Source organism: Ornithorhynchus anatinus, chromosome 9, assembly GCF_004115215.2.
Source record: "Ornithorhynchus anatinus isolate Pmale09 chromosome 9, mOrnAna1.pri.v4, whole genome shotgun sequence".
Lineage (NCBI taxonomy): Eukaryota > Metazoa > Chordata > Mammalia > Monotremata > Ornithorhynchidae > Ornithorhynchus > Ornithorhynchus anatinus.
In genome coordinates, this window is record NC_041736.1 from 10,211,824 (window position 1) to 10,239,810 (window position 27,987).

The following is a 27,987-nucleotide window of genomic DNA, read 5'->3' on the forward strand; positions in this document are numbered from 1 at the left end:
ACACAGTAAGCACTCAATAAATACGACTGAATAAATGAATAAATGAATGAGATGAAACATCACTGGGAAATGGATGATGCAGATGATGATAAATGAACTGCATCTCATTAGGAGAAATTGTTGTCCACTCAAAACCTATATGAACCTAGACATCCAATACCTTACTGCAAGACGCCAATACACATCAAGTTGTGGTCCCTTTACCATTAGCTAAGACTTGGGGATAAAAATGTCTTGCATGCATTTTGAAGAAAGCATAAGAATTTATGAAAGTTAGCCTGCTACAAGGTACCTAATGAAAGAAGCAAGGTGTCCTGCAGCCCAGGTTGAGCAAATCCGTCATTAAAGTTGAAAAACCACTTTCCCTGTCAGCAGAAAAAGCTTCTACTTCAGCAGCCTCCTACAGAAACTCATAACCACAGCACAACTCCTCATTTAATTTTCTGCTTTGAAAGAGTTGAACAAAGATTAAGTAGTTGAAGTATTATTCGATGAAACAGTATACAACATATAAACATATGTCGTATTCTTTTTCCAGAGCCTCTGGGACAGATTCCTAATTTACAACTTGTAAGTCTATGGGAAAATACACCCCAGGATAGCCATTCATGAGATATTCAAGAAACACTGTCCCTGCTGCATCATAAAATATGACTGTACATCACTAGCATTTTATCAGGTATGGAGTTAAACTAGGTTTTAAACATTTGAGGCTACCACTTTATATGGGAATGATTATCAGGCTCAGGAGTGATCCTGAAAGTGATCCAGGAGCCCCCTCTCCCAAGTGGTTGCTAACTCAACCACTAACAAGCAAGTTTTATGCTGGTTTTTGTTTATGGTTTGTACTGGGGGAGAAAAAAGTCTTACTTGACTTGCTCAGTCCCATTAAGGCAAACAGAGGCAGAAATGGTAAACAGCAGCTACAGGTGGAGAGTTGGAATGCTCATTAATTTCAGTTGCTGGCTACCAGCTTCCAGTTCTACCCCTGTTTCTATAGCAACAGGGTATGATCAGGAAAAATAGAAGAAAGTGGTTTTAAGATTACAGCTGAGTCTCCATAACTACATATAACATAAAAAAGATTTTTATTAAATTACCAAATTTTACCTAAATCATTCTGTAAAATTGGAATAAAAACAAAATTATAGGAACACAGAGAGATCCTTCACTGATCTTTGAAAAGTCTCCCTCTCTTCTTTTCATAATTTACTTCCTATTTTAAGAAAGGAATGAATTCACTTTTCTCATAGATGAACAATCAAACCTACCCACAGTTAATGACTAAATCTCTCCTCGGACTCCCCAACTACCAAGGCCTTAACATTTCAAAGAATGGTCCTTTTATATCATCTTTTCTCCCACTTTTTTTGCCATCATCAAAAATATTTACTGGGTGCTCACCGGGTAAAGAGCTCTGTACTGCGTGATTGAGGAACATACCAAAGAAGTAAAAGTTTCAATTCCTTGTCCTTAAGGATCTTCCAGTTCTACCTTTCTCTCTGTTAATAAATCCTTAGTCTTTAGCTACAAGATTCATCCAAATACTTATAAACTGTCCTGCTAAAACAGTCAGGCGTAAATACCTTATTTTTAGTATTTAACTTGGTTAAAGGTGGGCACACCCACCACACTAAATTTAATTTTATGTTTTTGGATGGAAAACATGCACCCAAAGTGAGCAGGGCTCCAATCTTCTCCTCTGAAGGAATGGTGATACTTTCTTCTTTAATGGTATTTGTTAAGCACTTCACTATGTATCAGGCACTGTACTAAGTGCTGGGGTAGATACAAGCTAATCAGGTTGGACCCACTCCATGTCCCTCACCAGGCACTCAATCCCCATTTTACAGATGAGGAACCTGGGGCACAGGGAAGTTAAGTGACTTGCCCAAGGTTACAGAACAGACAAATGGCAGACCTGGAACCCAGGTTCTTCTGACTCCCAGGCCTGTGCTCTATTCCCTGGGTCATGCTGCTTCTCAGGTTTTCTTGGTGCTCAGAGTGAGAACTAATACTCAGATGTCTCCCTCAGCACCCAAATTATATCCCCAGCACTTCAGTGTTTTACCGCTGTTCTTTAAAAAACCCATAGAATGGCAGAAACACAGAGGAAAAAAATATCATTGGCTTTAAAGCAATCGGCTCCCTCCCTCCTACCTGACCTCGCTCATCTCCCACTACAATCCAGCCCGCACATCTCACGAACCTACTGACTGTACCTTGATCTCTCATCTCTTTCATCATCGACCCCTTGCTCACATTCTCCCTCCTACCTAGAACTCTTTCCCTCTTCATATATGACACAACACAACACTCCCCATTGTCAAAGCCCTATTAAAATTTTATTTCCCCCAAGAAGCCTTTCCTGACTAAACTCAATTCCCTACTGTAGTGTCCTTCCCTTCTGCATCAGGTGAGCCTTCTACACATGGCTCTGCACCCCTTAAGCATTTTGCAACTCACCCCATCCCACAGCATTTACGTACCTAGGTGAAGGTGTGAGCAATGGGGGCAAGGCAGGAGTTGTCCATTTGCAGAATGCCCAGAGCTATCACTAGGAGGTATGCATCAGTCACGTCTTGTGCTGTCTCCATCAGCCCTACCTAGTAATGACAACCGAGAATGCCACTTGCCAATTCCCCTTTTGCCTAAAAGAAACCAAGGTTGGGAACTCAAATGGTGTTAAAACAGGCGCTCCAAATTTTTTTCCAAATTGCTACACAAACTTCATAATGTGGTAAACTCACTATTAAACAGCAAATCAACTTTTGGAAGAGAAGAAACCAAAGTACCCAACTGTGGCCTTCAATGTCCTAACAGATTCAACAGTTCTATTTCACCTTTACTTCATCATTTTTTCTGATCTACCGAAGGAACTGTCCAGACAAAATCTCTTGATCTGGCTTCTCAAAATGTTTCCGCACAGGACAAATGTGTTTCTCAAAGACAACTTTCTCCAAGAAAATGTAATGCTTGACCCAAATTCACAGAGGGCAAAATTTCCACTAAACAATTTCCTCTTGCCTGCAAGCTTGATGTGGGATGGCAATGTGTCTATACCAACTCTTTTGTACTGTTCTCACCCAAGCACTTAGTTTAGTGCTCAATAAACACCATCAATTGATTGATTAACTTCAGTTTTCAGAGATTTTGATGTGTAGAAACGGCCAGTAAGTTTGGAGTCACACACAGTTCTGCCTCTCAGTCTTGACATCTGCCTGTCATACAGAATGCAATTCAAATTTTTTCTCCATTCCAGTCCCCTCCTTCCACATAGCTATCAGCTTTGGAATTGGCATGGCAGCCCTGGAATCCAAGATGATGCAAAATGAGAAGAGAGCACACGGCCAACTATTCCCAGGCAGTAGCTACCAACGAAGGAGACTCCCTGCCAATGATGAGGTATGAATGAGAAATACCACTTCACCAAGACTATCTGCATGAGCCCAATCTATCATATTTCATCCCTGGTAGTCTGAACTACAATAAGACGAAACATTATCAAGTCTTTTTGTTAGCTAGCTGTTAGCTGCCTAATGAGCCAAGCCACATTAGCACCACTACAAAACAGGTCACTTGGTTTCCTTTCAGGTTTGCATTTTGCCTGATCTTTAAAATTCTCTCATTCATTCATTCAATAGTATTTATTGAGCCCTTACTATGTGCAGAGCACTGTACTAAGCGCTTGGAATGTACAAATCGGCAACAGATAGGGACCATCCCTGCCCTTTGACGGGCTTATAGTCTAATCTCCAAATGCAAACATTAGAGGAAAAGTAGGGACTATCTGGAAGTACTCATTCTAATGTTGTTAATATCATGCAGATATTTGATACACCTCCTCTATGGAGAAGCAGCATGGCCTAGTCGACAGAGCAGAGGCCTGGGAGTCAGAGGACCTGGGTTCTAATCCCATTTCCATCACTTGTCTGCTCTGTAACCTTGGGCAAGTCACTTCACTTCTCTTTGCCTCAATTTCCTCATCTGTAAAATGGCAATTAAGACCATGAGCCCCATGTGAGATGGGCACTATGTCCGATCTTATTGACTTGTATCTTCCCCAGCGCTTAGTACAGTGCCTGGCATAAAGGAACTGCTTAAGAGATACCATAAAAAACTGCCACAGCACTATGACTGGCAACACAGCACAAAGTGATATGGAGACCTTATCATTATTTGTTCAACTTGAACCACTGATCAGCCAAACCAGCTCTTCTGACCTAAATCTGGTTTGGCTGGCTACACCAGCAAATTAACTGGGGATAATGGCGAGAGCTACCCTTCGCTTTGCATGCTTAGACCTGGCTTAACACACTCAGAAGGCAGTGTTTACATTTAATAATTTACACATGATATTTACTAAACCTCTCAGAAATGTAGCACTACTTCAGCTCTAGTTCAAGCTCTCCCACAGGCCAACCGTATAATGATAAGCAGCTCAATTTCTCCAAGCCTCTGATTCCCCATTTTGAAAATAAGGAAATTAATATTAGCTTTTACCTATCTATGAGTACCATTTTGAGAGTAAATAATGTGGATGAAATCCTGTAAGATCCTAGGAAGGGTAGTATATCACTTTAAGATTGCATTACTATAGTATTTTTTATTTTTTATAGTACTTTCAGAGCAGCAGGGTGGCTTAGTGGAAAGAACACAGGCTTGGGAGTCAGAGGTCATGGGTTCTAATCCCGGCTCCGCCACTTGTCAGCTGTGACTTTGGGCAAGTCATTTCACTTCTCGCTGCCTCGGTTACCTCATCTGTAAAATGGGGATTAAGACTATGAGCCCCTCGTGGGACAACCTGATCACCTTGTATCTACCCCAGGGCTTAGAACAGTGCTTGGCACATAGTAAGTGCTTAACAAATACCATCATTATCATTATTATTATTTCTCATTTGAGGTGCAGCAATCTAAGTGGGTAAGTATCATCACTCAGTTTGAGAAGTAATTCTTTACCAAAAATCTTCTGGTAAATTCACTCATCTGAAGCAGTCCCATTAGAACCCAGATCAACAAGTCACATGTCCTGGTCTGACCTCTTCTCAAAACTGAGTGGAGCCCCAGACCACAGCATCTGAGTCTGATTTAGATATCATGGTGAGAACGACCATTATTTATTGAATAGAGGTATATAACTGTAATGTATTTATTTATATTAATGTCTGTCTCCCCCTCTAGACTGTGACCTCACTGTGGGCAGGGAATGTATCTGCTGTTATATTGTACTCTTGCAATCGCTTAGTACAGTGCTTTGCACACAGTAAGCACTCAATAAATATGACAATGATTGAACAGCTACTGGGAAGCAGAACACATTACTAAGGGCTTGGGGAGCACATCAAAGAAAAACAAGACCAAATTTCTGCCCTCAAGTAGTTTCAATCTAATGATGAAGACAAGCAGATATGAACTACTGGATAGTAGAAATAAGGCTAGGATAGATACAATAAAATGATAGATCAGTACATGACATGGGTGGCCTGAGGTGGCTAAGAAAAAGGTGTGACCATCTTGAGAAGGTGGGAGTGTGGGAAGAGTAAATCAGAAAATGCCTCATGGAAGAGGAGGTTAGAAGATTTAGAGTTGGGGGCGGGCTGGAGGGAAGAGGGAAGGTATGATCTGGCAAAGCTTAAAAAAGAAAGCATTCTGAGTAGCAGGGGGGAAGGGGGAAGACAAAAGCAATTGGACTAAGGTGGGAGAAGAGTGGAAAGCAAATGATTAATAGGTTTGCTACGAAAAAGCAAACATCACGAGCTGGGATGTACCAGAAGATAGCAGCTAGGTAAGAAGCAACCACATGAAGGACGCCCAGGAGCTTTTGTTTTACGTAGGAGCTAAACACCGAAAGATGGCTAAATGGGCAGGAAATGTGTCCACTAATTCTGTTCTGTTGTACTCTCCCAAGCGCTTAATTCCATTGATTGGTGGATGGAAGCAAAGAGCCTCGTAAGTAGACAAGTTAGGAAGTGATGAGAAGTTGCTCCAGGGGTAGTGGTTGAAAAGTAGATGCTGAAGGAGCTAGGAACCGCTGCTGAAAGAAAACCAGATTTCTAACCAGAATCCTGGTGGTGACCAGAGGACTTTCCAGGGAGGTGGAATGGCAGCAGCAACTGCCTCGGTTACAAATGGACTCTTGCAGTTCCAGCCAGTTCCAGCTTGCTTCCAGTTCTGGATAGATCTGTGAAATCTTTAGTAAAATCTGGCACACCTTAAAGAGAAGAAGTGAAATGGAAAGTAAATGGGAGTGGAAGAGGCATCAATGATGACACCAAGGTTGTGAGTTTGTGAGAGTGAGGGGATTTTCCAAAGAGATGGGAAAGGATTTAGGAGGGAAGATGAGAAGTATAGCTTTGAACACGCTGTACTCTCAGTTCTGCCAAAATGCATGCTGAAAGTATACATTTTGGGAAGGAGGCCATTAGGCAACATTACTCTGAAATCATAAGCCAGTTTGTGCTCAGCGTGCAGCGTCGGAACGATTGAGTACTTAAGCAAAAGTTTTCCTTAACTCAAAGTTTTGCGAGAACCCAACTCTCACATTTAAAGAGAACTGAGTGTACACAGTTCAGGAGGCATCCATGATCGCAAAGACAGAGGGAAATATGAGACTGCAGAAAAGGTGAGCGGTAAGTGCTGGAAATGGAAGATTTGGGGGTCATCCAAAGAGAGGTAGGAGACTAACCCAGGTGACCCGATGAGTTCTCTGAGAAAACACACGTGGAGTGAGTAATCCAGAACCTCGCCTTGAGACATGCCATGACCATGGCACATTCCATACTGCTTCTGACAAGTCTTTCCAGTTAGCCATCCCTCTCCCATATTTGGCTATGCCATCTCAGATTCTTTTGCAAATTCCTACATCCACTACCAACTTTGCTAAGAATGTCAGGAACACGAGGGAGAGCTAAGGGTGGTAAAATGGAATTTTATAATGGTGGACTCACCGACTAGATCCCGAAGCAGCAAGAGCACTGACCGAACACATATGTCGCCACAGAGAAAGAGGGTGGTGTAGTGGAAAGAGCAGATGACTGGGAGTTAGGAGTCCTGGGTTCTAGTCCCAGCTCTGCTACCTGCCTGCTTTGTGGCCTGGGAAAGTCACTTGACTTTTCTGTGCCTGTCATCTATCAAATGGGCATAAATACATGACAATAACTATAATTGTGGCATTTGTTAAGCGCTTACTATAAGTCAGGCACTGCTCTAAGCGCTGGGGTGAATATAAGCAAATCAGGTTGGACACAGTCTCCATCCCCGTCTAGACATGTGGCTCACAGTCTTAATCCCCATTTTACAGATGAGGTCACTGAGGCCCAGGGAAGTAAAGTGACTTTCCCAAGGTCACACAGCAGTGGCAGAGCCAGAATTAGAACCGAGGTCTTTCTGACTCCCAGGCCTATATTTGAGCCACTAGGCCAGACTGGGTTCTCCCTCCTCAGCCTGTGAGCCCCGTGCAGGACAGTGTTTAATAAAGTGCTTGGCACATGATAAGTGTGGGAAAATACTATGATATTATTGTTGTTTTCTTTTCCAAACCTCAGTAGCCCGGCAACAAGATTCTGATGCTTCTTCACCAGAATTCTTTAAACCTAAGTAACTAATTCCTATTTCTATATAGGTGGTGATTTGAGTCACATAACCTGAGACCTTCTTCCAGCTTTGCTTTTCAAAGCTCAACAAATGTTGGCTTAATTCACCAGTCAAACAAAATTACCAGAAGTCAGCTGCTGTGTTTGCTAATTACACATAGGATTAAGGGGGCAGTCTATTTATCAACCTTTATTTTTTACTAGTCAATGTCAAGTAGACCAGTATATTTGTTGAGCCCTGATAATTCATAACATCAAACCTGATGTCATATAACTACCAATTCTGAAATAGCTTTGGTTTCTGCTGTATTCATATGTTCCTCAATCTCCAGGACCCTTTTCACTGAACTGATCAAATTAGCCACAAAATGCCTGTATTCTGATTTCCACAAATTTACACACCTAACCTCACTATGAAACAACAGGTTTGGTCCAAGAAACCATCATCACAGAAGATACAAAAAGTTTTTATAAAGTCCTGCTAGCCGAAGCAGGCTTACTCAAGGAGATTTCCCTGCTCTATGCATTACCTCTAGAATGTCTGAATTTGGGGTGAGAAAACCATGAAAAGGTCCACAATACAAATACACAACAGGTTTACTTGAATATTTCCAAGAAAAAGTAAGAGGTTAACAACTTCTTTATATTTTTAGTATTTCTTTAGATTGATCTGTTACATACCAATCTATTTAACTTTATAATTTGACACATCTTCATGCATATCTAAGAAAACTGTAACACACACACACACAAAGAAAAAAACAGTGTTAACTTCTCTAGCTCATAAAACTACTGCTTATAAACAACTATTTACGGAATATTACAAAGAAAAATTTACACCTTCCCAAATGCATCTGGGCGCATCCACACCATTTTTCTGTTGCCATATTGTTCCAATGAGGGATTTGGGGAACGTGAGGAGCACGCTTACTGGGAGTGTGCTGGCTTCAAACGGCAGCTCTGAGTTGGACCTCCAAACAGAACTGCTTTTCCCGCTGCTCTACAGTTGCAAACCCCATTTTTGTCACTGCTTGAACGGGCCCCTTGCCTCCAATGCCACCTTTTTAGGGTCCTACGCCTTTCACAATGTCCCGGGATTCAAGCAAATCCAGGGATGGATAGGAGATCTGCAGGGGGTTAGGAAGAATGGTGGGGCAGGCAACTGGAAAAGCAGGAGCTTGAGAGTCACGGCCTGAGATGTGCAAGGGTTGGTAATCCAAAGCCCGGACAGGCAAACACAGGTTTCTAGCCTTGCCCAGTCAGACCCCAGGCAGTGCCAGTGAGGCTCATTACCAGCTCTAATGGCAGGAACAAACCAAAATTGCTCAGCACCTGAAATTGGCTATAAACTTCCAGCTCAGGGCCCCTATCTAAAAACAGGGAGCTGCAAAGGGTCGGGCCCATCTACGCCTTTGCTGTGGGAGCACCAGTCCCAGCTAGGTTTCACTTTATGCTGACCCAACCAACTCAAGAAATGCCCAAGCTTTTCCAAATTTGGACACAGCTCTCGGCTGGCATCTCAGGCACAATAGCTTGATGTATTACTCCTATCACACACGCTGAGGGTTGCTGGTGCCTGATTTCTCCAAGAAAAACTGTGCTTAATTTATGGAGTATTGTCATTATACCATACCTAATGTCAAGATATCATCACAGAATTTAAGTGGTTCTGGAGATTTGCGATTAGAGAGGAAAGGGATAAAAGTGTGCAATTTGGTATTCTTTCCGAATCACTCTCAACCTAGAAATGCAGTTCGTGTTTGACCTAAAAATACCTGATGGTTTTAGTAAACTATATATACATACTTTAAATGCCACCTGTCAACAGTGACACTATTTGCAATGGGCCAATAGTCATATGAATAATTCACAATAATTTAAGTGCCTTCTATGTCTTCATACTAAAATGAAAAAGGTCAAAACCTAGGTGTTATGACGATGGTACTGAGGAAATACAAAGGCAGATCAAGCTGGGAACAGTCTTGGCAAACTTAACATTTTGCTTTAGCGTAAGGATGTTTCACATCCAAAGATTCAACAGCAGTTCGCAAACCAGGTACATACTGAGTTCCCTCTGAAAGAGTCCCTATTAAGGTGGAAGCACTGAGGCCAATTAATTCATAACACTGTAATCAATCAATCCTATTTATTGGGCACTGTGTGCAGAGCACTGTACTATGGGCTTGGGAGAGTACAGTATGAGTTGGAGACCCATTCCCTGCCCACAATGAGCTTACAGTCTAGAAGGGGAGACAGACATCAAAATAAATTACAGATAGAGGCAAGGCAGAGTATAAGGAAATGTATATATAAGTTTTGTTACTATAACTAAACTACAGCTATGTACTTAAGTGCTGAGGGTGGGGTGAATAAAGGGTGCAAATCCTAGTGCAAGGATGACACAGGAAGGAAAGGGAGTAATGGAAATGAGGGCTTAGTTGGGGAAGGCCTCTTGGAGATGTGATTTTAATAAGAATAAAGGCCGAAATTTTGTCCCAGACTTAGGAATTCACTTCTACTTAGCAGCCTTTCCTCTCAATTCCCACGCAGAAACAAGAACATCACACATTCTTTACCCAAAACTTCTCATCTGATGCTTTCAGCAAGTGTACCTGTGAAGAACGGGCTAAGCATTAAAAAAAAAAAGCTCAAGAATCACCGCTCAAAACCACCACAGATTCAGTTCCTGCAACAACTACGCACACTAATCCCCCATAACTCCTCAACCAAGACCCCTCAATTCCTAATGGTATGATTTCAAGTGAGATTATTTTCCTCATTTTACCTTGCCTCCTGAGGCCACTGCTTCCTACATGTCCTGTCCATGCCCGGAATGGAGATTTACACCGCGACTCACTCCCCTCGGCCATTCGTTCCACCACAGCTGAACTCATCCATCGGGAACCCTGCCAGCTTCCCATCACCACTTCCGGGGGCCCTCGGCATCCCCCTCCACTGGACAGCCTCGCTGCCTCCCCAAGAATGCACCCTGGCTCTCTTCCGCATCATCGGGAAGCCTCCCCACAACCTGACTTCACAAAGTCAGCAGAGAAGGGCTAATCGGCCACAGTAAATCGCTTCCACAAAACCTCAGGAAGAGTGAGGCGACTGCTGGCAACTGTTGGACTCTGCTGTGAGGAGCAGAAATCTATTCCACTTGCCACAGTGCCATACTGAGTTTCGTTGATGTTGTGTGCATTTGTTCTTTTACTGTCTTAGGGTTTTGTTTTATTGGTCCCTATGTATGTCACCTGTCCCCTTGTTCCCCTTATATTTTTAGATTGTGAAACGCTTGAGGGCCAAGCACTGTGAATTCTTTCCCAGCACTTAGTACAAAGCTCGGCACATAGTAAGTGCTGAATAATATCACTACTACTTTATCTCAAATGTAATTGATTAATGGATACTACTAAAATTAATGTCTCCCACTACACGATTTGGGAGAATGGCTACTGAAATGTCTTTTTATTGGTTTTTTTAAAATATGAGAAAGACCTTTAAAATGTGATTTTCTCCCTAATTCCTTTTACTGTCCACTTGTAAACACATTAATGGAACAGAGTTTGACTCGCTAACTATTGTGGACTGATGAAGGCTGTGCTAGTACCACAGCTGAATACTCTATCCTGCTCAGTATGGCCTGCTACCAAATAACCCAGAAAAAAGAAGGGAATACTTATTTGCTTCTAATCCTGCTTAGGGTCTCCTCCTCTGCCTGGAAGCTTTTCTTTGCTTCCTTCAGGTGCCCAACAAGAGATAAGTTTTCTCTCATGTGCCCTATAACAAACAGTGGATCTTCCAATAAACCTTTTTCTCTAGGGAGGGGGAGAATGCTTTATAGCAACCTCTACCATTATGGTTACTGAAAAGACAAACCAATAAAAGTGTGGCTGCTCTGAGAACTTAGTCATTAGGCAAATTTCTTTTTCACAGTTATTTGAACTAAATCGGAGAGGATCCACTTTTTCCCTTCACTATGCTTAAAAATTGGTATTCTGTGAAATAGTTCAAATTTTCTCAAGCCTTTCTTCTAAGAAACTCAGAATCTTTTGCCAGAAAACATTTCCCCCATATTACAAATATGGAAACTGAAACAGACTATGGATAAGTTATTTGCCACTGGTGAGTTAGCAGAGTGCAGGAATCCAGGACCTGTGTCTGACCACAGGGTAATTATGTTTTCTCATATGTGGCATGAATTTAGAGATTGTAGTTTTGAAAAAATTCCATTTCCAGTCAACTAGAAATGTTCCCTGCCTTTTCCTTCTGTCTTACTGGTATTTTATAGTTTCTTCAGTAAACCTCTTATATCACAGTTCTTTGGGATCAGGGCCTGTGCTTTTTGTTTGTACCGGGGTATTTTCAACAAAAGATAGGGCCTTAATATTTATTATGAATAGCAGTCCTAGAGATATTGCTAGTTTATAGTCTGCACAACTAAAGGAGAACAGTGATATGGATAACACAAAACTCTGATAACACTGGCCCAAGATACATATATTCTATCCAATATTAATATAAATGCAGTTCATAAACACTGAATCATGAGCACCAATTTAAACCAATCCATCAATGCTACTTATTACACACTAAACTAAGTACAATGGTCGACATGATCCCCGCCCTCAGGGATCTTACATCCTAGTGAGGGAGATAGACCTTAAAATAAATTTCAGATAGGGGAAATGGCAGAGGATAAACGATATGTAGATAAATGTTGTGGGAGTGACGTAAGAATCAAGGTGCCTAAGAGGTACAGACTCAAATGCCGAGGCCATGCAGAAGGGAGAGCAAATAGGATGAGGAAATGTGAGGTTAGTCAGGGAAGGCTGTTTGGAGGAGAGTTTAGACAAACCTGCCAAACCCAATGCCACTGGAAATCTTGCCAGCCCCTGCTCCAGCCTGTGAAGAGAGAGGAAACCCCTAGTGCATGATCTTCTCAATTTTTAGACCGTTGGGAAGGCTGCTCTGCTACCTTTTGGACTGTTGCCTTGAACCATAAGAAGCCTGATCTGCTAATAGTAATAGATAATTGTGGTATTTGCTAAGCTCTATGTGCCAAGCACTGTACTAAGCACTGGCCTATACATAAAAGATTATCAGATCCCAGCATGGGGCTCGCAGTCTAAGTAGGAGGGAGATTGGGTATTGAATCCCCATTTTACGGACGAGGGAATTGAGGAACTGAGAAGTTAAGTGGCTTGCTCAAGGTTACACACCAAGCAAGTGAAAAGGTTAGGATTAGAACCCAGGTCCTTTGACTCCCAGGCCTATTCTCTATCCATTAGGCCATGCTGCTTGTTTTAAGAAAATCAGGTCAGACACGGTCCCTGTCCCCATGCAGAGCTCACAATCTAAGTAGGAAGGAGAACAGGTACTGAATCCCCATTCTGCAGATGAGGTAACTGAGTCACAGAGAAGTTGGGGAGGCCTCCCCTATGCCACTTCCTCTTCTACCACTCCTTTCTGCACTGCCCTGGCACTTGGACCTGCACCCTTTACTCACTCCTCCCACAGCACATGTGTATATATCCAGAATTAAATTCATTCATGCTTATGTCTGCCTTCTCCTCTACACTGTAAACTTATTACGGGCAGGGAACACATCCACCAACTCTTGTCATATCATACTCTCCCAAGTGCTTAGTACAGTGCTCAGTCAAAAAAGACAACTGATTGACCTGCCCAAGATAACACAGCAACCGGGATTAGAACGCAGTTCCTCTGACTCCCAGGCCTGTGCTCTTCCCATTAGACCATGCTGCTTCTCTAGCCTAAATGCCTACTGCTCTTGTTCTTAGTACCATCCACTTGTCTTGTTTCAAGGTCTTGTTTCACCTTTCCATATGTGTCTTTAGCCAACCCACCCCCCCTCTGTCATTCTTAGACTGTTAGCCCCTTGGGGCCTGGGAACCATATCCAACTCACATTTGCACATTATTTCCCAGAACTTAGCAGACTACTTTGCACACAGTAGATATGTACTTACAAATATTAGTAAATCAGTCCATGGTACTTACTGAATACTTACTACGGGAGAGTACAGTACAGAGGTGAAAGACCCCTGCCCACAGTGAGCTTCAGCCCAAAAGGGGCTGAGTTCTGTTTAGTGTTTTGTTTTTCTAATTACCAAAGCACTATACTTTTTTTTTTTTAACTTTAGCTCTTGCAAAACCCCTGTGAGGTAGGGTCAGGTATTATCCCCACTTTTCAAACGTGGGAAACTCAGGCAGGGGGAGGTTGAATGACTTGCCCAAGGCCACCCAGCGGACAAGTGGCAGTGATGGAACAACTATTAATATGTGTAGGGAAGTAGGGAAGTGTAGGGAAGCAGTGTGTGGCTCAGGGGAAAGAGCATGGGCTTGGGAGTCAGGTCAGGGTTCGAATCCCAGCTCTGTCACTTTTGTCAGCTGTATGACTGTGGACAAGTCACTTAACTTCTCTGTGCCTCAGTGACCTCATCTGTAAAATGGGGATGAAGACTGACTGGGAGCCTCACGTGGGACAACCTGATTACCCTGTATATACCCCAGCGCTTAAGACAGTGCTCTGCACATAGTAAGCACTTAAAAAATACCAACATTATTATTATTACTATTACTGTTGAACCCTCTAAGCCTAGACAGTTTATTCATCCTGCATCGGACATTTGTTTGCTCTGTAAACACAATGTACTAAGGGCTGATGTTTCATTGGGCATCTGGCAATTGAGCAACGAAAACTAATGAACTTCTTTACCTTAGATTACCTCTACAAAATATGAAAGATTGCTTCCGTCCTAGCTGTGCAGCAAGGAAAGGCAGCTCTGGCATAGGGATAGCCACTGGAGAGTGGAAGTACTATCTCTATAAAGTCTGGAGAGGGTTTTTTATAATTAGAGTCTGAACTCTTTTGGTGTTGTAGGGTGTAAGGGCAGAGGAAGAGCAAACTCTTGGGTGGTAGGAGTCTAAAATTTGCTACACTTAATCCATGAAGGAGATGATCCACTCGAGAATTTACAATGATATGATGACATAACATGAGCTAAGAGCTCTTACCTCAAATATCCAGCTGCTTTGAACAGTGAAGAAAAGCAACAAGACAAACAATTCAACAATTCCATCCCACCAACTCTTAGTTATCTGTGGGGAATCATGTGCATAATGGAAAATTTTCTGTCATTAGTTTCAACTTTACTCCACAGCATTTTCTGACAGTAGTTAACAATAGTAAAATTCACTAACAGGATTTCCTTCACCTTCTGCTGTCTACTAGAAGAGATGATAGTACGGGGGGAATGACCAAAGGGCCGCCTGCTAAAGGAAAAAAAAACACACATTGCAGTGGATAATTCACAGACTAGATAACCAGAGAGTTGGCTGAATGTGGAAAGTCATAAACCACTGTAACTAAAACCTGAAATTTACAACACAATATTTTAATACCTCTGAATTCATTAGATTAAAATAGTAGTGATTGGCTAAATTACAAAGAATCATATTTTGTGTCAGTCTAACATTATCCATTGGTAACACCAAGAAAGAGTCAAATAAACTCTGAGCCTCATATTCGCCCTTCAAGTGTTGAGAACTCCATCATCTACAGAAGTTGTAAACACAAAACCACACAAGTGTCTCCTCTGTGAAGTTGAATCATCATAACCCATTACCACACTTTTCTATATATTTTTATACATGACAAGAGAGATCATTCCATGAACTGTTTCTTATTTACTGAAGTGATTTTGAACTCTCTCCTAGACCAGCACCAAGAGGGAAGACGTTTTTTACCTTTTCTATTAGTACTTGTGGCATTTGTTAAGTGCTAAGTATCATCAATCCTCACCAGCGGTGGTATTTGTTGAGCACTTACTATGTGCCAAGCACTGTATTACGCCCTAGATAAATCAAGATAATCCGCCCAAGATAATCAGGTCTGATACAGTCCCTGTTCTACAGAAGGATCGCTGTTTAAGTGAGGGGAGAAGAGATATTGGATCCCCATTTTGCAGATGAGGAAAATGAGGCACAGAGAAATGAGGTGACCTGCCCAAGGTCACATAACAGACAAGCGGCGGAGCTGGGATTAGAACCCAGGTCCCCTAACCCCCAGGCCAGTGTTCTTTCCACTAGAACACACTGTGTCTCAATTTCCTTATCTGGTGGCATGTAAGGAAATCCAGCAATTTAGATGAATGAGCTTAGCACTCTCCATTCAGCTGGCTTGGCTCAGGCAGTATGAGGAGTCTGCCTTTGCTCAACGCCCAGAATAAGTGGAATGCTTATCAGACTCAGAAACTCCTGAAGAGAGTCATATGCAGTTTTTCCAACTACAGGTTGGATTATATTCATCACCTTACTGATAATTTTCCTTTGTATCATTTGCCAGCGTAAGACTTGGGCCACACTCAGCATATACAGAGTAACTATTCTGCAAGCTAATTAACTGCAATTTTGAATTTTTTGCTATTTTGAAAATCTGGTAAAGTTAAAAAGGAACAGCATCTTCAAAGCCATCAAGAACATGCCTAATGATAAACCTAACAACGTACTCCAAACTAGAGGTAATCAAAGTTCCACAAAGAATGCATAATGGATTTTTAGGCTGTAATGCTGAAACAAGGCTGCGTAGTTCAGATATATGTCATTGTTGATCCTCACAATTGGTTTCTTCAAAGCCCATATCATTTTATTCAGCATTTAGTTAAAAATTAAATATTTAAAATTGAAGCTGTTCTATGTTGCAAGCACAGCTAAAATGAAGGGCCTCTGTGGCAGCAGTGACCAGATTTTAAATGCAGGTAGATCAATAAAAAAAAAAGCTGGAGCACAGCTCCATGTGTGAGTGGAATGGTTTATAATAGCTTGCAAATGACTATGTGCTTGCTGTAACCAGCTGTTCTTAAATTATGAATATGCAACCAATTCATGTTAAAGCCAAATCCCAGCACTATTTCGACAGAGAAATCCCAGTAGTTTTTGCTTGTTCTACATGTTAGCTCTGTTAAGGATACAAATAGCAGTAAGCTTCCGAACAAATAGGACCAAACTATTGGCATTTCATGCATTTGGTCCATTATCCCAGCAGGGGATGTCAATCACTGGAACATTCCTATAACAGCTCAGGCAATGTGACAATGATCTCCCAGGAAAAAAAAAAAATCTAAATCTCTGCAGCACACTCAGAGTCCCTCTGTCAACCTAATGCTTTTTCCCTTCAGCCAATCAGATTGTTAGCCCTGACCTACTAGAAGTCTTGCATCAAGCTTCAAACATTTAAAAACATCAATCATAAAAACAAAGACAGGACATTGAATTATACAGTATTAACCTCCAGGGTTTGCATACAAAGACCTTAGATTTATTTATGTCCCAGCGCGTTAAGAGCTTCAGTACACCGTTCTTTACACCAAACCGGCTGCCAATTTGATGAACCTCTCTGCCCTCAGCAGGAGTGCAGCGTCTTTGATTAATGAGTGCATGCTTGTGGAAAAGTGTAAGAACAGAAAACAGGGTAAAAACACACAATTATGTCTCTAGACATCCGATGGACCAATGCAATAATTATCTTCACGCCCGATTCCTCCTTCCCAGAAAGGAGTAGGAGCTCTCCTATACTTAAAGGATATATTACATTTGATACTAGTACCTTAAAATTGTATTCTATAAATCAGAGCTGTTTTCAGGAAATGAATTCAAAAATTTAAAAATGCCTCCTAAAGGTATTAAACCTGATTTAAAAGATAAAACCAGCATTTAAAAGGTGACAACTTTTCCGACTGAAAAAGTCACGTATATTATTTTAAGTGTAAGGACATGAAAAACATCCTTCTAGTCCAGAGCAATGATCCATCCAGTCCAGAGTTCCAATTTCAACTGACGAAAGACCATTTTAAAAAAATTCACTGGAGGAAAAAACCCACTTTCTTATATTTTACATTTCTATTTAACAACCTACTAAATAAAACTGTCTAAACAGTAGCCCTCTTTAGGTTGCTTTGTTCAAAATTTCACTGAAAATGTTGTGTGCTATGTAATACTTGGTAATATTTTTGGAACCAATCTTTTTTTTTTAATCACCTCAAACTCAGTTCTCAATTTGTCCGTATTTTCATCTGACATCCTTTACTTTGACATTCACCAAATCAAGTAGTAGTGACTATCTAGACAGGTTATAAGGGCTTGAATCAAAGAATCATAAAAATACAGGTCTTTGTAGATTCGATATCTTTTTTTTTCTAGGAGAAGGACCCAGGTAAAATAGGCTTTGACAAAGCCTTTAATTTTAACTCTACCCTCAATTTCAAGATGCATACGTTCTTTCGTAAACTTCAATAAAAGGTCGAAACCCAAAACTTTCTTTCATATCCTAACTTATTTATGCCCAACAGCACTTATAACCCACACAAAAAGAAAGTTCCTTTTCTTTTTAACAGCCTATGATGGTTAAGTTAAACATTTATAAAAATGAAAGCTCCTGACTATGGAAATTGAACTACAAACTCATTTAGTATTGTTCTACGGCTTACAATTATGGCATATGAACTATAAAGCTAAAAGCCTATTTGCTGAAAAAGCAAAGCTTACATTTCCTCAATTTGGAACAGTTTTGCCATTTTTGCAGCTTTTACAAAACTTGAAGTTAGCTACAGACACCTAATGAGGCTAGGAAACAGTCCTTAATTTACAGGTTAAGGAAGTAACGTGATGGTTTGATTTTTGACTGGCTTAGCCGTAAAGCCACTGAATAAAATGTTTTAGAAGATGAGCTTCCATTTTTGAGCGCATCCGTTCTTCTCCTACTTCTCAGTATCTTACAGAGCACATCCAAACACCTCAAGGACTGTCGATGGATGACTATGAAATGGCAGTATGGCCATATTTAACACTTTTGGTCATTGCCATTTTGAAAAAGGACCACCGAAAAAATATTTTAAAATCAGGGTCAATTCTGGTTTTTACAATCTTGCCACTCTCAGCACAGATAACTAGAAAGTGATTTTGACTTCCCCACTCTTCAGATTTTAAAGTAAAAATCAGCTAGTACATATAGTGTAGCTTCATAACCATACTTTGTCAAATTAAGATCTTATCTTGAATACACTAAAGGCAACATGCAAAAATGTCTGCCTTCTCATTAATGTTCTTGCTTCTACTTACTGCCTCTGTCTAGAATATTATTTCCATTTAAAAAAAGTGTCAAAGACCTAGTAAAACGATGCAGCCAATCAACCTAGGCTGCAGTAGTAAGGCATGATAAGATTGAAGGCCTCAGAGTCTAAATGTTCAGATTTATAATACCAAAGTCCTATCTCAAAGAAAAACAAGTAGCTAACCCTTTACACGAAATTCTCTGACAAGACGACAAATGAAAAATCCTTCAAGGAAGCCAACGTACTGAGAATCATTAAACCCTGATGATGAAATTTCATTTCTGGGACAGGGTAACTATATCACCTCGTATGTACTAAATGGCATTTCTAGTTTTGGCCGGGCTAGGTCAACGACTCAGAATCTAACGTCTCAGATTCTTCATTAAAAGAATATTGTAAACCTAAAAGCAATCAAGTCCTAACACATCCTTTCACTAATTCACCAGGATCAGACAGAAAGCATGAACTTTGTTGCAACTGTGATATTCCACATCTTGTGTAGGAACACAAAAGTAGCAACAAAGACATTAACAATTGCAGTTCAAGCTGGGAGTGACTGTTCTGTTTCAATTCAATGACACCACTAATGGCTTCTTAGCAGCTCCATGAAATCAACCAGCTGTCAAGTCGATGCATCAGAAGGAACAGTTACGCACTCCCATAAGAAAAAGCAACACATCAGGATGTTTGGCAAAACATCTGCTCCTTTGCACTGCAGTTCTATAATAAACATGCAAACAAAGAAATGGGAGAAAGGGCAATAGAACTAAAATTTCAAGACTTCCATTACCGTCTTATTTGCATTTTAAATAAATGTCTTGCAAAACTAAGCACCAATTTATCATATATGATATACTTTACCTTTCCCTTGATTGTTTGAAATTGCTAAATAGACTGAAATATTCAACCAGGGAAATCTTTTCTAATGCAAGGCTACAGTGCTCCGTTTCTTTCTCCCTCCAACCTTACCTCTAGCAGAATCCTTCTTTTTTCATTTTATTTTATTTTACTGACCTATTAGCATTGAGCTTAAAGATACACAGCAAAACCTTAGAATGTAAAAATTCAAACTCCCAAAATAGGCTTCCATGTGCAATCACTATTAGGATGGGCTACCACGGCTTAAATGGCAAATTTGGCTTAAGATTTTTAATAAATAGGCCGTTAAAGATATATAACATGTTCCCACACTGGATTTCGATTAGTTCACAAGAAAACATCGTGAGCATGGCAAAGTCAAACCATGTGAGCCCTAAAAGAGCCTACTTCTTCAATTTCAAAATAATTCAATTTTTTTTCAAAGACATCTTCAAAACTGAAACATATCCTTACTTTTGCTAACTACTAAATTCATATAGCAGAGAAAATGTGTTTTCAAGCATAACTTTTTCTGTTTGATGCTCTAACGCCACAGTTTTGTAAACACGCTAAATGATTTTGACTTCTTTAGCCAAAGCTTCTTGTTTGTTAAATGAGAACACCTTTTCCCCATGAATACTTGAAAAACTTTACCTCCTTTTTATGTTTGCAACAGACAGTTGCCTTTATATGGTCTGGCTTATTGATTATACAGCTCGGTGACAATAATATGCACAGTGTTTACAATAGGTGTGAGACATCAGATATACTTAACTACCATTTTCTTAAACTGCTTATCCTCTGTTGCTCACCATTTATAATCTGCCAAATCTTCTGGTCCTTTGTTGCATGTATAATTTAGAACCATCTGTTCTATGTGCTTTTAACTATTTAAACATTTTCATCTACCTAAAGATTCACGAAACTGGCAGGCATTCAATTCAGCCAAGCTTTCTAAAGTATTTTTAATAAAGCTAATTCCAAGATATAGTTGAATTATGTTGACCCAGAAGTAGACTGCCTTCATAATCGTTACAAAATACAAACATTATAAGGTTAGGGGTGTGTTAAGAAAAATCTTGTTAATGTACTTAGAATTGTTCCTATTAGTTTCTACGTTAATTATTGCCAATGTTTCCCCCAACCCTGAAGACAAAGGGAATGCAAATTAAATACAGACAGTTTCATGTCCTTGTTAGTGGGGATGTAAATACGCTGCCTGAAAAATCCTAGCAAGGCAGAATGGCTACAGGAGATAGAATTCCATTTTTTCCATTCGATTTACAGTACTTATTATTTATGAAGTACTCAGTGTTTCATTAAGTTTTGTCATGTGACCAGCAGAACTTTTATGAGATGAAAAAGTACCTATTGTTGAGAAGTAAATTAAAAGAACAGTACCTTTTATTGTTTCCCTTTTCACAATGGCTGACATAAGGGCTTATAGCCAGGGGTGATATGAAATCTTTTTAAATCAATTTTACATTTAGAACACTAATATTTTGCCAACCTCACATTGGGCACCTGGAACTAAATTAAACAGCGGGCAGTATCTACAGGTACTTGCTAAAGAGAACGACACCCACCCGGAATCAGAGAGGAATTAATTTAAAATAAAAGTTACCTACGATGAATGTATGTTTACGACTATCCTGAAAAATCCGATACGTTAAAATAGAAGGGAAAATACACTGGGGTTATTCTGTGTACGTGAATTTCACAAATCAGTTTTGAAATTAATTCCCCAAACTAATCCTGATTCGTAAATGACAAGTGACAAGTGAGTAATTTCATTAGGTGAAGATATACATTTTAATTATCCAACAAACACAGACCCAAATTTAATCTGTTTTCTGCATACTCTTCTCCACCTGTTACCAAAACTTAAAAAGTAATTTACGGGGTTGTTTTGTTTTTTTTTGGGGGGGGGGTTCAAAACGACACAGGGATGTTCACGGGATACCCGGGTCAAAACTATGAATTTAAAGAAGAACTTCCACCGCATTATTCAACAAGAAAAAAAAATTTCGAAGAAAAACACGACTCCTGGAAAAAAAAAATCTCCCCTTAAACTTTACATGACGTCACGGTCTCCCTGTAAGATTTCCTAAACTTTGAGCCTTATCCAGTCGCTTTGAGCCTTTCCAAATCCTCTCCCCCCTTCCTCCCCCAAAATAAAAAGAAGAGAGACTTGGGAATAAAAATTGCCCAAGATGGCGAAAGGCTTGTTGTTTAGAGGGCAGAAAAATGGAGGATATTGTAATATACACAAAGGGATAAATTTCAACAACTCGGCCAAGGGCTGCAGCTGCTTCTCTCTTTATAAGGAAGCAACATACAAAAGATAAATACAGAGGGAGGGAGAAAAGAAACCAGAAAACCCCCCAAGCGGAGGGGCCGGCTCTGCCACTTCAGACGCCTCCTTTCTAAACCCCCAAATCTGGGGTTTGTGCAACTCCGGCAACCCCACGTTTAAAAATAAAAAAAGGGAAAGGGGGGGGTGTAGATGGGTGGATGGGGGAGGAGGAGACGGGGTGGGGGGGAAGAGTTGGGAGCTGGTTGTTGTTGCCGGTGAGGAACTGCTGGAGATTAGGGAAGAGACACGTTCAGACATTTCTGCTTTGGGAAGCGCAGCGCTCTTTTAAGGGAGGCAAGCGGCAGAGCCGGCTCTCAGAAAACCCAGGGGTCCCCAAATGTCCCTCCCTGCCCCCCACCTGCCCCTTTTCTCTGGGCTGCACATCACAGGCCCGGGGGGGTGGGGAGGGGGAGAGGTGGCAACGGAGAAGGCATAAAAGGCCCGGGTCGGGTGGAGTGGGGGGGCCTGGCGGGAGGAGTTTGCAGTCATTTGGGGGAGGGGGGGGTCATGGGGAGCTGGAGGCAGAAGTGGGGGGTCCCCCCCAAAACGCGGCGGAGGCTGGAAGGGGCGGCAGTGCCGGGGGGATGGTTTTCCAAGAAGGAAAAGTGTCGGGGGTGGGGGGCACTCCAGGGCGGGAAGCCGGGCACAAGAAGGGGTCTGGAAGGCTGGGGGCAAAGGCGAGGGGGGGGCGACCCCGAGGGTCGGGAGACAGGACCGGCCCCCGCCAATAAACTTTCATTTCGCGTGGGACCCCTTCCTCTCCCGGGCCCTCTCCCGGGGAACTGCCCGCCCCCCTACACACACACACACATATACACACCCTCCCCCCCCCCCAAGTCCGAGCGGGACCCCCCCTTCCCACCCCCACGGCCAACTGACCGGCACAACAAAGAGATAACACCGACCGGCAAAGCGGGGGAAACAGCGGCCGCCGCCAGCGCTCCCCGTGCAAGCAACTCCGGAGTCCGGAGGAGTTGCATTTTTCGGGGGCGCCCAACGTTGCAGCCCTCTGGGATTTCCCTCGTCACGACCCCTCCCCACCCAATCCCCTCCAAACCCGGGGCTTGGAACTCACCTTTAGTTGGGAAGTGGGAGACTCTCTATGGATGGGGAGATTTTTTTTTCTTTCCCCCTCCCTCCCGGGTGCTTGAAGATTGAGATTGTTGTTTGCTTTTTTCCTGGGTTTTGAAAACGTCCCCTCCCTTCTTATTATTGTTTGCCTTAGAAAAGTAAAAAAAAAAAAAAGAGGGGGGTGGAATGGAGATTTTTTTTTTCTTCTTTTTGGCTGGCGAAGGCTTGTGTCTCTCTCCTTCTCCGGCTCTCTCTGGTTAGTTCCTTCCCGGCAGCAGATTGAAGCAGGAGGAGATGATTCTTCTCAAGGTTTGTTCAGCAGCTTCACTTCTAGGCGAAGGCTTCGGGAACCAAAAGTGACGTCAACCAACAAGGCTTCTCTCTCTCCCTCTGCCTCTCTCTCTCTCTCTCTAACAATGAAAGTTGCTGTTAACAAGGGGGGAGAAAAAGCGAGAGAGACAGAGAGAATTGTTTATATCATTTCAGCTCCAATAATAAATGACCTATCAGCTCCTAAGGAGCAAAGGGAGGAAGCTGCATTCTTCCTTCCAGAGTGCACTGTATCTTTGGGCATGCACTGTCCCTTGCCCCAGGAAAAGTTTGGGGTTTTTTTTCCCTCCTTTAAAAAAAAAAAGTTTATAGGATTGGGGTTGGTTGTTTTCTAAAAGGAGGGGAGAGGGCAAGAATAAAACCGCATTGGGTGATTTTAGGAACAGAATGGGGTGGAACCCATGGTTGTCGCATCCCTTGCCCGAATTATTTTTTCAAGTAGGTTAAAGAGCGAATAGAACCAACCTAAATATAGTCGGGGGACTAGCGTCACGTAAGTAACCTCCCCCATCCCCGTTCCCCCAAACGGCGAGAGTCTGCATGGTCACAAGATAAATCGCTTTTTGAACTCTTCTATCAAGGACAAGTCATCGTAGATGCGATTAACAAGAACTTCGTGGGCAAAATTAAAAACGCAGAAAAGCAGGCAGACCGAGTAAAATGCAAAAGGAAAGCCGGAGGTCAGCTGTGATAGATTGTTTTCACGTAGATGCACTAAAATAAACAAATCATCAGTTCACAGAACGTGCTTTCTTTTTTTTCCTGCTTCCCAGAATGGTTGTAAAACGCCAGGCTTTTATTCCCATAAAGGTGACTGCCTTCCTGCAACAGCAGTCAAATTCAGGTTATTTCGTTAGGAAAAACGGAAAAGCGGCACCTCCCTCCTCCAACCCTTTAAACCGTACACGTGGTGTCCTCCTTCCCCTCTCCCCAATTTCCCCTCTCTCTGTCTCTCTTCCCTCCCCTCTCTCCTGTCTCCCCCTAGTCACCCTCTCTCTCCCCTCCCCTTTCTCCTTTACTGTCCTGCTTCTATCCCCACCCACCTCTCAAGTCTTCCTTCTGTCCCTTTACCCTATAGGAGTCAAGTTAGGCCAGGGTTAAAGTACACCGAAAAAGGAACAGCTTACTATAAAACTAAACAAATACAGCTTTGAATAAATAGCTGCCAAGGTTATACTTTCATCAAGGGATCTGAAAAAAATCTTCACTGAGGAGTAGGTGAGGGGTGCTTGGGGGTTGTTTTCCTCCCCAAACTGAGCTCGCTCACTTCCTTTGGTTCAAAACGAGCAATTTAAAAAACTGGTGAAGATGGAGATCCGGAGTCCACTGAGGCTCATCCAGCTGCACAGCCGATTTTTACATATACCTCTGTATATGCGGCTAAATGTATATTTAAAAGATGCCATTGTTTTGTATGTTTCCTCTTCAGCCACTGGCTGTGATTTTAATTGTGCTGGAGGATCTTCATTAGTATTAACACATGGGGAGATTTCACAAAGCTGCTTCATTAGAAAAAAAAGCTTGGCAGACTAGGTCTTTTTGCATGCAATGAGAATGTCAGCCTTACCTCGGTCATTTGTAACATAATAAGTGCAAGTACAATGATTGCAATGCAGGAACACTGGGGGAAGGGCAGAAATGCCGCCTGTCTATTAGGGATATCTGAAAAGAAAGCTCCTCATTACACAGTAAAATGTATGCTAAAAATTAGTGAAGATGATGTCTCAGGAGACTGATGCTAAATAAATTAATGTGCTGATATGTTTTTAATTATTATTTTGTACTAGTTTATTTCATTCCCAGGATTCACATTGAGCAGCAAAGCTGTGCTAGCACTTATTGATTTTTTCACTGCCACATTCCCGGAATACAGATTTTAATCATTTCACTACACCACACTCAGTAATTTCATTAAAAACTGGAACCTTCCATCCCCAGAAAAGCATTTAATTTCAATGACACACAATTTCTCTCTTAGCAGCAAACTGTCTCAACAGTAAAAGCTGGCCTAAGGTTCAAATGCATAATTTAATCCTGAGTTCTCCATGCTCTGCATTCCTTTGAAGCTATAATTTGACTAACTACCTAATAACTGTAATAAGGACAATGATTTCCTTATAATATGTTATTAACCCATATTTAATTAACTCAGAGGCCAAGCTTGGTACATGTTTGATTGGGTCAGTACTACTATAACCTCAAAATTTACTAATAATGTTCTGGAGGAAAAATATAAAACTATAAGTATGCAGAGAAGCAATTAGATATTCCATCCAAAATATGCAATGGGACACCTTGCATTTTCCATCACAATTGTATGTTGATCAATCATAGGATTTTAAAATATGTGGAAGGAAACAATAGATTTGGGTTATTCACTTTAAAATACATTGGTGCTTCTGTACTTAAGTCATTAATACTAACGTTTTAAAGTATCCCTGATAGTTTGCCCAAATGATTAGAACTACTGCAGAAAACCTTTAGTTTCGAGACTCTTCATTTGTCTTACAGGAGAGACCCCTTAAAGGTTTATCTTAACAAAAACCTAGTGGTCCATTGTAATTTTAATAATTGGTAGAGCACTTCAATAGAAATGCTAAACAATAGCATTTTGAATGAACTGGAAAGCAGGGTATTACTGATTTTATCTTCAATTAATATTTTTAAACATTGTCAAGTTTAGGAAATGGCACATAGGAGTCTCCAATAAAATGGCCTTCATGAGAATTCTAACTTCCAATCCCTGACTGTAAGAACAGTTAAGAAACAAAAAAAATTAACAGAAAATGTACAAAGTTTCTGCATTTATTTTTAAAAATTGTTTTAATTAGCTTATTCAACAGAAACCATTTATAGGATCCTATTGATGCATTTAAAGTGATTAACTATTACATCAAAAAGGTTCATAGCTTCAAAATTTGTCTCACATCCCCCAGGCAGCATTAAAGCCGAAGTTCCCAATAAAAAAAAAAGGCAAATTGAAATTGCTGCTCATACACAATAAAAATAGGACTCTCAGTTTTTACGCTTGGTTGTTTGTATGATGAATTAATTTGAAAATGCAAAAAGCCTTGACATTCTCTTTGAGTTTGCAATATAACTTTTCTCCAAAAGGGCAACACCCAGATCAAAATACTGACTGCAGTGCAACACTGTTTTGGGGTCTTTCACCATTTGTAATATGTTTATTATCATCATCGTCATCAAGAATTCTTTAGCTAGCTTGAACAACATATTACTCGAAAGGGTTCCAAAACTGCTTGTGAAGTAGAACTGAGAGAAAAAAGAAGAGGTCAAATTACTTTTTAAAAAAGCATTCATGATTATATTTGGCAGGTTCTTCCTAATTAAAGAGTGACTACAGAACTTAGATATTTTAATTCTATAACATCAGTCAAAATGGATTTTACATATAATAAAGTTCAATAAGGAGTTCAAACCAAGAGAAAACTTTTTTTAAGGTTGATATTATTGCCCATGGATTTGATAAAGGGTGGAAACATGGTAAAGAAGTGTACACCTTCATAAAAGGATGTTGATTTAATACAAATCTATATCTAGCAGTTCACAAAATACAATATGTACTTAAAACTATATTTAAAAATAAAATATTGAAAAATCTGTTGCTGAGCCAGAATTTCTCTTATATGTGCCTGGCTTCTGCTATCCAAGTGAGAATTATCTTACTTTTTTCATACTGAAACAAAAGTATATTTTAACATGGCTCCCCAGGTTCTGGTAGCCCATTTGATCATTTAAAGCATAACGATAAAAACCAGAAAGAATAAAGTACAATGTTAACATAATCAAAGAAACCTACGTTAAGCAAGAGGAAAGGTTCAGTGATCCAACAGGTGTATTTCCCCTCTAAAATAACTCATTTTGATATTTTTGTCTACAGATTGTCCTCTCTGAATGGATTCTTCCTGTAAAGAAGGATTATATCACCACTACGAATCAATCTGTTCCTGATCCTTTTTAAAACAACTTTTACAATCAAGACTCTACACTGCAGTACTTACACAAACAGTTAGCTTGTTCACTATAATGGCTGTTGTTCAAGATCAGATCCTCAAAAGGGAGATGGAGTTGCTATGTACAGGGACAAAGTCTAGAAATGCTGCCTTCGAAAAGAAAACAAAATAGTGCCCTAAGTAACACAGCAAGGTAGCAACCGCTCTGTCTTGTTTGTGCTAGGATATTTGTGCTAAGGTTAGCTCTGTACCGACATCACAACCGAAGCTTTGTTAAGCAATCAATATTAAAAAAACACTTCTTAAAGTACTAGTGTTCTTCAGGAAAAAAAAATTACTCAAAATAATAAAAACAACTATTTGTAATTAATATGGGCCAGACATATACGTGCAATTTGCTTCATAATTTTGCCATCATTTTACAATTAAAAACAGCCATGCTCCCGTATGCAAATACGCACTAATGCTTATGATTATATAATACTAATCCAATGGTCAGGCCTAGAGGGCCAGGCCTAGGAGCTTGGTCCACCAGGCTAGATCTAAGCTGCTTGGTTTTGCTAGCTGATCTAGCACGGCCCCCAGATACAACCAGACTGCTCCCTTACAGGTTAGTCTCGGCTCCACCCATCACAGTTGAGTAACCATGTGCACGCCAGGCCGGAGCTGGCTC

The 27,987-nt window shown here is 40.9% G+C and overlaps 1 protein-coding gene and 1 long non-coding RNA gene across 9 annotated transcripts in view; one reads left to right on the top strand and one right to left on the bottom strand.

Annotated features, from left to right (window-relative positions):
- Nucleotides 1-23,099, bottom strand: part of BAZ2B (bromodomain adjacent to zinc finger domain 2B) — a 211,816-nt gene extending 188,717 nt beyond the window's left edge. For 6 of the 8 annotated variants that reach the window (XM_029072364.1, XM_029072361.1, XM_029072358.1 and 3 more), the window contains exon 1: nucleotides 23,015-23,099. The gene's annotated coding sequence lies outside the window, so the exon portion shown is untranslated. Of the gene's footprint in view, nucleotides 1-870; nucleotides 930-23,014 lie in introns of those variants that run through there. The other 2 variants (XM_039913149.1, XM_039913150.1) reach the window with 1 other exon arrangement.
- Nucleotides 23,100-23,245: 146 nt separating this feature from the next.
- Nucleotides 23,246-27,762, top strand: LOC114814307. Its single transcript, XR_003762078.1, has 3 exons — nucleotides 23,246-23,319; nucleotides 23,922-24,020; nucleotides 27,242-27,762. It is a non-coding gene; the product is annotated as an uncharacterized LOC114814307 (long non-coding RNA).
- The last annotated feature ends 225 nt before the right edge of the window (nucleotides 27,763-27,987 follow it).